Here is a 10,439-nt window from a genome sequence, read left to right on the forward strand (position 1 = left end):
CGAAACTGGCAAACCGTGAAAATGTTTGGAAGCATTTAATAAATAGAGGTTTCACGCCAAATTATTATATCTGGTTTTAACATGGAGAAGGTTTTAATTATGATCAGAACGAAGCTAGTAGTAGTAATAGCAATTTTCAGGAAAAAGAACTGGTTGATCATCATTTGCATAATGAACATAGTTACCATCAGGAGGAGATGGTAGATTATGATAGGTTCATGATATGGTAGCTGATGCATTCGTAGCTCATGATGAAGATGAAGAACCTAATATAGATGCAAAAAAGTTTTACGAAATGTTAAACGTGGCGAATCAACCACTTTACAGTGGCTGTAGAGAAGGTCTCTCTAAATTGTCGTTGGCTGCTAGAATGATGAATATTAAAACTGATCACAATCTATCTGAAAGTTGCATGAACGAATGGGCGAACTTGTTAGATGTTTATAGTCTTGGGTTGCCTTCGGAGATGATAGATGTTTGCATCGACAACTGCATGATCTATTGGGGAGATGATGAGAAGCTAGAAGAATGTCGATTCTGCAAGAAGCCATGATTCAAGCCGCAAGGACGGGGACGTAATAGGGTACCGTACCAAAGGATGTGGTACCTACCAATTACAGACAGATTGAAAAGATTGTATCAATCAGAGCATACTGCTGGAAAGATGAGATGGCATGCCGAGCATAATCAGACGGATTGTGAGATGACTCATCCATCAGATGCAAGAGCCTGGAAACATTTCAACAAACTACATTCGGATTTCGCTAGCAATAGCCGGAATGTGTATCTCGGACTATGCACATATGGATTTAGTCCGTTCGGAATGTCAGGGAGACAATATTCATTGTGGCCAGTCTTTCTTACACCATACGACCTGCCACCGGAGATGTGCATGCAACGGGAGTTGCTATTCTTGACCATATTAATACCTGGTCCGCACCATCCAAAAAGGTCCCTGGATGTTTTCCTACAACCACTGATAAAAGAGTTGAAGGATTTGTGGTCAACAGGGGTGAGGACGTATGACTGTTCAACGAAGACGAATTTTACGATGCGAGCGATGCTTTTGTGGACCATAAGTGATTTTCCTGCCTATGGGATGTTGTCTGGATGGACTACACATGGAAGATTAGCTTGTCCATATTGTAATGGAACGACAGATGCGTTTCAACTGAAGAATGGTAGGAAGACAAGTTGGTTTGATTGTCACCGTCGATTTCTTCCCATTGGCCTTCCTTACCGAAGAAACAAGAATTTGTTTAGGCACAAAAGGGTTGTGAGAGACACTCCTCCTCCATATCTAACTGGAGAACAAATTGAAGCGCAAATCGACTACTACGGAGCTAACGAAACAGTTCGTTGGGGTGGTAATTGGCATGTCCCTCATAATATGCATGATTCTTACGGTGTTCATCACAACTGGCACAAGAAGAGTATATTTTGGGAGTTGCCATATTGGAAGGATCTTCTTCTGCGCCACAACCTCGATGTGATGCATATAGAGAAGAATTTCTTTGAGAACATCATGAATACAATATTGAATGTCCCAGGAAAGACAAAAGACAACATAAAATCGAGGTTGGACTTGCCGGAAATTTTCTCAAGAAGCGAGTTACATATTAAAAGCAATGGACAAGTTCCCGTTCCGATATTAAGATTATCTTCAGAAAAAAAGTCGGTGTTGTTCAACTGGGTGGCATCAAAAGTGAAGTTTCCCGATGGGTAAGTTTCGAATCTCTCTAGATGTGTTGAAAAGGGTCAAAAGTTCTTTGGGATGAAGAGTCATGATTTTCATGTCTTTATGCAACGACTACTGCCCTTTGCATTTGCGGAGCTACTTCCAACAAACGTACATGAAGCACTTGCAGGTACGTAGTGTATTATATCACAATAATTTTATAACGGTCTAATTTGCAAAATAATATATGACTAACAATGTGTTTATTTTTTTTTGGAATATAAAAGGCATTGGAGCATTTTTCAGGGATCTGAGCACACGCACTCTTAAAGAAGAAGTTGTGGAACAGCTTCAGGAGAACATTCCCATATTATTGTGCAATTTGGAGAAGATATTTCCTCCCGAATTTTTTGACGTCATGGAGCATCTAGCTGTCCACCTCCCATATGAGGCATTGCTTCGTGGACCTGTACATTACGGATGGATGTATCAGTATGAGCGAGCCATGAAATATTTGAAGGGAAAAGCAAAGAACCTCGCCAAAGTTGAAGGTTCTATAATTTCTGGAAGTTTGACGGAAGAAGTTTCTCACTTCACATCGTACTACTTTGCGTCAAAAATACGTACCCGGAGAAGAGCTCCAAGAAGATATGATGATGGTGGTGTTGCGCCAACATATGCAGTTGCTGGTGTTCCAGACATCTTTAGCCAGATTGGGCGACTCGGTGGGAAGTCTAAAGAGGTTTGGTGGTCGAGTGAACAAGACGCTCATAGTGCACACACCTATATTCTACTCAATTGCGAGGATCCATTGATGCGTTATTTTGAAAGGTAACATATATTGACACTTCGAAACACATATAAATATAATAATTATATAATTGCGAGAGATTCATTCCTATAAAATGTGATTTTACATCATATTTTTTTCTCAAGTCGAAGAAACATTTCTTGGTATATCCACAAGTGACGTAGACAAAAGGAAAGATCAACACTTCATTAAGTGGTTGCGGAATCAGGTATTAACTCAAACTCTTTTTTCATACATGATCTGTATTTCATTAACATTCTCTTTATTTTTGCAGGTTGATTATGACGACGACGATGCAGATTATCCTAAGTGGTTACACGAAGTAATTCAATCTCAACTTGTAAAGGTCACCACATCACAGATGTATTTCACACGAGGCTATACTTTTCATACATATGAGTATGGTAGACAGCGGGCGACCAGTAACTATGGAATATGTGTGAAAGAGGAAACATATTTCTACGGGATCTTGACGGAGATTATTGAAGTCGAATTTCAAGGGATACTGAAGCTGAAATGCGTCCTCTTCAAATGTGAATGGTTCGACCCCGTCCTCAACAGAGGTGTTCGGTCTAACAAATTCGGTGTAGTTGATGTCAACGGTGGACGATCTTTCTCATTGATGACATCCTTCTCATTGATCTGCATAATCACGAGTACGACGATCTTACCAATGATGCCATAGACGAAGCTGTTGAAGACGAGTTTAATGAAAATGATGATGTTTCTAGTGATGACGAGAATGTCGATGTATCCGATTGATGTATTTGATTTTGTGTAGTGTGTTTTATGAATAAGATATGGGAGTTTGTTTTATGAATAAGGTAATGTGGGGTTTGTTTTATGAATAAGGTAATGTGGGAGTTTGTTTTATGAATAAGCAAATGTGGGAATTGTGGTTTGGAATGGAAATAAAGATGGGGTTTGGAATATATGAAGTAGAAAATAAGGAATATGGGGTTTGGGGTTTCGGATTCTAGGGATTTAAACATAACACTCGTTAATTCCACGTAAGTAAAAATCGTCGTAAAGGACTCGTAAGCCAATGAGGAAATAACGACGAAATATAAAAATAAAGAACGCGGAGCTCGTTAATTCCACGTAAGCGCAAATCGTCGTAAACACCACGTAGGATGAAATCGTCGTAAATACCACGTATGCGAAATCGTCGTAAACACCACGTAAGCCAATGAGGAAATAACGACGAAATTTAAAAATAAAGATGGGGTTTGGAATATATGAATTAGAAAATAAGAAATATGGGGTTTGGGGTTTCAGATTTGGGATTTGGGGTTTGGGGTTTTGGATTTGGGGTTTGGGGTTTGGGGTTTGGGGTTTGGGGTTTGGGGTTTGGGGTTTGGGGTTTGGGGTTTGGGGTTTGGGGTTTTGGATTTTAGGGATTTAAACATATTATTCGTTAATTCCACATAATAAGAAATCGTCGTAAACACCACGTAAAAGGATTTAAACAAAATACTCGTTAATTCCACGTAAGCAGAAATCGTCGTAAACACCACGTATGCAGAAATCGTCGTAAACACCACATAAGCAAAAATCGTCATAAATACCTAGGAGAAAAATACCAGATTAACATGTGGCAAGACTTCTAGCAATTATAATACGTAAGTCTCGCCCACATGAATTCTAGTATCTTCTCCTTTTTTTTTTTTTTCAAATATTTATAATTTGAATAGGATTTTGCTGAGGAATGTGATTTGAGATAGGGTGTGATTTGGGAGTTTGTGTGTGGTTTGAGAATGAGAGTTGTGGGTATATTTATAGGAAAGCAAGGCTCGTTAATTCCACGTAAGCAAAATCGTCGTTAATACCTCGTATATAAAAACACGGGCCTTTGTAATTCCTCGCAATTTCTTCGTACAAAAAAACACGGGCCTTTGTAACTGCTCGCTATTTCGTCGTAACCTTACGAGGAATTTGCGACGATATGTAATTTTATATATACCCCCGAGCGCTCACTTTTTCTTTCCTCTCTACTTCCTCTCCACTTCCTCTCCATTTCGTAGCAATGGTAAGCCTCTCTAATTTCTCTCTAATTTGGTTAGTTTAGGATAGATTAGGTGGTTAGTATAGAGAATTTAGATAGGTTTACGGATTTTATGTTATTTAGTGTTGATTTGGTGGACAATGTTGGGAAATATACTGTTGATGTTAATTAATATACTGTTGATGTTAATTTTAAAAATTAAATTTTTTTCCCAGGTTCGAAAAGGAAGACTTACTGCCCATTACAGAGAGATGTTCGGTGAGCCGGGTAGTCGTTTAGACCCGGCCTCTTCTTCAGCTCCCGGTTCTTCGGGTCAGGAGACTGTCCCCGAGACTCAGTACACTCAGAGAGTCTCTGGGTCTACTTCTTCTAGTGCACCATCGGCTCCTCATGTGCCTTCCCCGATGGCTCATCCGACGATGCCTGCTCATGTGCCTCCTCCGATGGCACCTCCGATGGCCACCGATATTCATCCCGATTTGATGGTGCCTCCGAGTGCTCCTTACTCGCAGTACACTGTAGAGGACATTATCCGTCTGCCAGGCAGAGAAGGTTTACCAGTCATCGACCCCGACCGACCGGACAAAACTTTGTGGTATGTTGCATTAATTTTTTTTTAATTCGTTTAAAATTTTTTTGTAACATTAAAAAATAATTTATATTTTAAATTTGTATTTTCCAGGTGGGGGGTTGACAACTGTCTTGCATCGTACGTAACCGACACGATCGAAGGTTATTTCTCCGTGGCACATCCGAACTGGAGTAAGACGCCTCACTACGTCAGAAAGACGTGGTTCAAAATTTACGCTGTAAGTTTCTATTAATTAATTATATATACTTTAATTTTTTCATGATTTATATATATACTTTCTAAAAAACTAATTGTTAATTTATTTTTTCCAACATCAAAAATATAATTGGGCATTGGGGATCACTGAGAGGGTGAGGAAAAAGTTTAACGCGAAGGCGAAAGTTCGCTTGTTGGACACGGTCTCCAACTGGAAGGGTGACTGGATCGTGAAGGGATATGAGCGTGGCAAACCCGCTGAGCTGACCACGGATGTGTGGGATGGCCTCATCCGTTATTGGTGTCTTAATATTTCCATTAGAATCGCCCAGTCTTGCTCTAACTCCCGTAACACGGTCGATGAGCACGGAAACGGGCCGATGTTTCACACTACGGGCCAAATACCCCACGCCGGTGTCCGTTTGGAAATGGAAATTAAATATTTTATTAAATAAATTTTTTAATATATATATTTTTATTCTAACTTTCTTAAATGTTTTTTAGGCCAAAGAGACGGGACATCTCCCGTCTCTTATGGAACTTTACGAGAGGCCCCACAAGAACAAGGCGGGCGTATTTGTAGATGGCAAGTCCGAGCAAATCTACAATGACGTGGTTGCTCGGGTTGAAGACCGCCAGACCCAGCTGACCCAGCAGTCTACCGACGGATTACCCGTCACCTTATCCACACTTGAAGTAGATAAGATTTACGAGGAGGTAAATTTTCAAAAAATTTTATTTTTTATTATTCATTTAATATAACTTTAAATTTTTACTAACAATATTTATTTTTTGTTTTTAAGGTTGTCCCTAAAAAAAAGGGACGGACGTTGGGGATTGGTTCCGTCAACGATGTTCCGAGAGCGACATCGTCTTATGGTCAGCGACGGGATGATGAAGTCAATGAGCTACGTAACGAGTTGGCCGCGACAAAATCTCGTATGGGTGAAGTCGAGGGCTTTCTGGACGTTATAGCGGCCACAAATCCGGAATGGGAGTCCATGTTGAGGAACATGCGACAACAACATCCAATTCGAGGCGAGTCATCCGACGTACATAACGAGACAGATGTTACGAGGAGGAGTGATGAATTCTACCAGGCGATGAACCACCCTTAGTTTTTGTTTTTTTTCCGGTTGTTGTATTATAAATTCAAAACTTATTTATATATAAAATATTTTCGTATTGATTTATTTTTATTTTAAATTATAATTTTATTAATAAATTAAATAATTTTAATTATTTTTTAATTATATTTTAAAATTCTGTAAAATAATAAAAACGAAGTAAATTCGTAGCTAATGTACGACCTATTTACGTGAAAACCTTACGAGGAAATGACGAGAAATAATAAACGAGTATTTTACGAGAAAAAATTTACGAGGAAATAACGAGGAAAGATAGACGAGTATTTTACGAGTATTTTACGAGGAAATACTTTCGTGGTAGTTACGTGTATTTTGAGAGGAAACACTTTCAAGGTATTTACGTGTAGTTTACGAGGAACTCGTTTCGAGGTATTTACGAGGAAATATAGCGACATCCTTACGTGGAATATTTACGTGGTCTTTATGACGAAATGATGTGCTTCGTCTTTACGACGAAATATTGTCCTCGCTAAGTTACGACGAATTGGCGAAGAAATATCTGTTACGACGGATGAGTAACGAGCAAACGTGTTTTCTCGCTAATTCGTCGTAAAGCCTCTTTTACAACGAAGTCACGAGGAAAACCGCCCTCGTTAAGATTATGTTTTCTTGTAGTGAGTGGTTTATGAGACCATCTCCTATAATGTGAACTACAATGCATCAAATCGGTAAATATAAATATAATTTAAAAAAAAAACATTAAGATTTTACAAATATCTAAACTGTTAAATAATTTTGTAATAATTATTATATAATTATAAATATGTTATACACCATATCTTATGCTCAATATGGACCTACAATATTCAGATATTTATTATAAAAATGATCATACAACATTAATACCATGTCTTCTACATTATATAATTCTAGAAGATTTACAAAATCAAATTTGATAAACACTTTAGTAAACCATCACTTTAAAAAAATACATATAGTATCTTAAATTTATATTTATAAAATTATTTATAATAAAAATTTGTTATTTAAAATAAATTTTAAAATTAGTAAAAACCTTACAAATATTTTTTTCTATTCAACAGAAAGAAAAAAACTACACAAATCGATAATATTAAATTAGCCAAAAAATCTCTCTAAGTCAATCAGAAGTGTCACCACCTCAACAAATGTAACTCTTATAAAATGCACATAACATATAATGAGCGAGAATAACTTTGGGGATTCAGGTCTTCGGATCGGGTACAAATCGGTTTCCTTTGGTGCATATTTATTCAGGTCCTCGATATTTGGACCCAACTAGATATTTGAGAAAATTTTGTTAGAGTTCAAGTCGGTTCTTTTTGGATCTGGGTCGGTTCGAGTCCATAATTCAAATACATGTAAAATACATGTAAATTTGGTACATAATGGATTCGGATCGGTTCGGATATTTAGGAACAAAAATACTTAAACTACCCCAAAACCTGAAAAACCGAAACAAATAATACACAAAAATATTAAAATACCCAAAGAGACTCAAAATTTTATCCAAAATATTACCCGAGGAACAAAAATATGCAAGGTTTTATCCTATTACCCGAAATATATTTTTTTTAAATTTGAAATTTTACATAAACCCGGAACTATAACCGAAAACGCGAACCCAAATTTCTGTTAAAAAATATCTGAATACTGAAAACATATCTGAAATACCCGAATATACATAGTCTACACAAAAACATTTTGGGTACTTTGGATATTCGGATTCGAACAGAGACCTCGATGTCTAAAAAATCCAATATGTATTTTGCCCTGATCCTAGATCCGAACTTGTATTTTGTGTTGGTTTTTCTACATTTGTTATACAGAAATTCAACATAAAGAATCGTTATACGTTTTTAAATAATATAATATTAAAAATGTGGTTAAGTGGTTATAAAACACCCAAACAAACATTTTACATAGTAATTTAAACTTTTTAAATTTCATAAAACAACAAATTAAAATAACAACCACAAATTCACTTTCAAAACATATATAAACCACAACCTAACAACTAAACCTAATTATGTTCATCCTTTCCAAAATCTAACATTCAAAACATTAAAATCCACAAATCTAACATCCAAAACCTAAATAAATCAAGCTAGAAGAGGGTGCAGATGATACATCCTTCCACCTTGCTCAAATTTTTGACATTTTTCTTCAAGTGAAACATATAACCCTCAAAAAGATACATCCATCTATACTGCACATGACCACCAAGTTCCAATTCTCTTGCGAGATAAATAGCAAGATGTTCCATAACATCAAAAAATAAAGGAGAAAATATCCTCTCAAGATTGCATTGGATCATGGCTATGTTATCTTTCAAATTTTTAACACCCTCTTCAGTGACTGATCTCGTACATAAATTGCGGAAGAAAGCACTTACCCCTTACATACATATAAATAAAACAAATTCCATTATAAGTATCTTTATAAGAATAATAAATTAATATGACAACCACTCTCTAATATATCATACAATTGTCGATGCATACATCTATCACCTCATACGGTAAATTAAAACCTGCTACAATTTTCTGAACCTCATAGTATGAACCCGTTGCAATATTATCATCTTGCATAACACCTCTAACAAAATCAGCAATCGCGTCTACGCATTCTTCAGCCAAATTATAATCTGTCTTTATACCCATCAATCGAGTTGCAGATGATAAAGGTGAATGACCATCTCTACATCCTTTGTACAAAGATTGTCTTCCTACTTCCAACATATCAAAAATCTCCTAGCTTCTACATTGGGTTCGTCCCCTCTATAATGGTCATTACCATCTGCTTAGTACCTACACCATATTCTACATCCGTTCAAGGTTCTTCTAACCTATCCACAGTATGAGGTTCGTTAGTTCTACCATATTCATAACCAATAGTTTCTCCATGAAGATACCAAACTTTATAATTAGGTGTAAACCCTTTCAGATATAAATGAGTCCAAACATCTCATTCCCTTAAACCCCTATTATTTTTGCAGGAAGAACAAGGACATCTTAACATACAAGTATTTTCTTTTGTTGTCGTTGAACAAGTGTCATGAATTCGGTAATGTCTTTTGCGTACTCTTCCGTAAGTAAGTTGATGTTTGGATCCATATGAGGTTTATCCATCCACAAACGAAAATAATTTGAAGAATACATGATTTTTTTTTGGATTTGTAGAATGAGAGAGTGAAGCGAGTGAAGGGAAAATGAAGAGTGAATGAGGTGAATTAGGCGAGCTCGTATTTATAAAAAAAGCTGCCGACACTTCCGACAGAAATGTCGTCAGACATCTGTTAGAAATCTAAAAAAATTAAATGGCTCTAAAACGGTCAAAAAATGTCATCGGAATTTCATCGGAATATTTTGTATTACTTGTCGGAAATTCGTCGAATATCCAATAATTCAAAATATTTGCAACGGTCAAAAATGTTCCTCGGAAAATTTTTGATAATTTCTGACAATTTTTCGAAAACTTTCAACATATCGAACCATTTTCCGTCGATATTCCGTCGACGGTTTCTTGTTTCGTCAAAATTCGGTAGGAAAATACCGACGAATTTCCGACGACTGTCTTAATTAGTTGTTTGTCGGATTTCTGTCGGAAAACCCTCAGGATATTCCCACGATTCTTCTCTCCATCGGGATTTCCATCGGATTTCGCCTAGTTTTCTTGTAGAGCCTGTATCAATCTGTTCCAATTGCTTACATTTTCCATTTTCTCTTAGATCATTTTTCATTTTTACTTTCCGATAGTTATTGGAAGACTATCTCTCGTTTGACAGTGTATAGTGTATACAAATCAAAAGATGTGATGTTGCTCCTATTCGTTTCTTTCAGTGACAAGAACGGGTCGTTGGTAGGATTTCACTGACAATCGAAACGAAGATTCCTGAGCAGAAGTTCAGACTGGAGATTAGCAGCTGTGTACGCCATGGGAGTCATCAGAATACTGGTGGAAAATGTCACCATCTCACTCCATCATTGTTGATTTAAAAATAGTTTCTTGAATGGAAAAGGAAAAGAAGT

This window comes from Brassica napus, chromosome C2, assembly GCF_020379485.1.
Source record: "Brassica napus cultivar Da-Ae chromosome C2, Da-Ae, whole genome shotgun sequence".
Taxonomy (NCBI): domain Eukaryota; kingdom Viridiplantae; phylum Streptophyta; class Magnoliopsida; order Brassicales; family Brassicaceae; genus Brassica; species Brassica napus.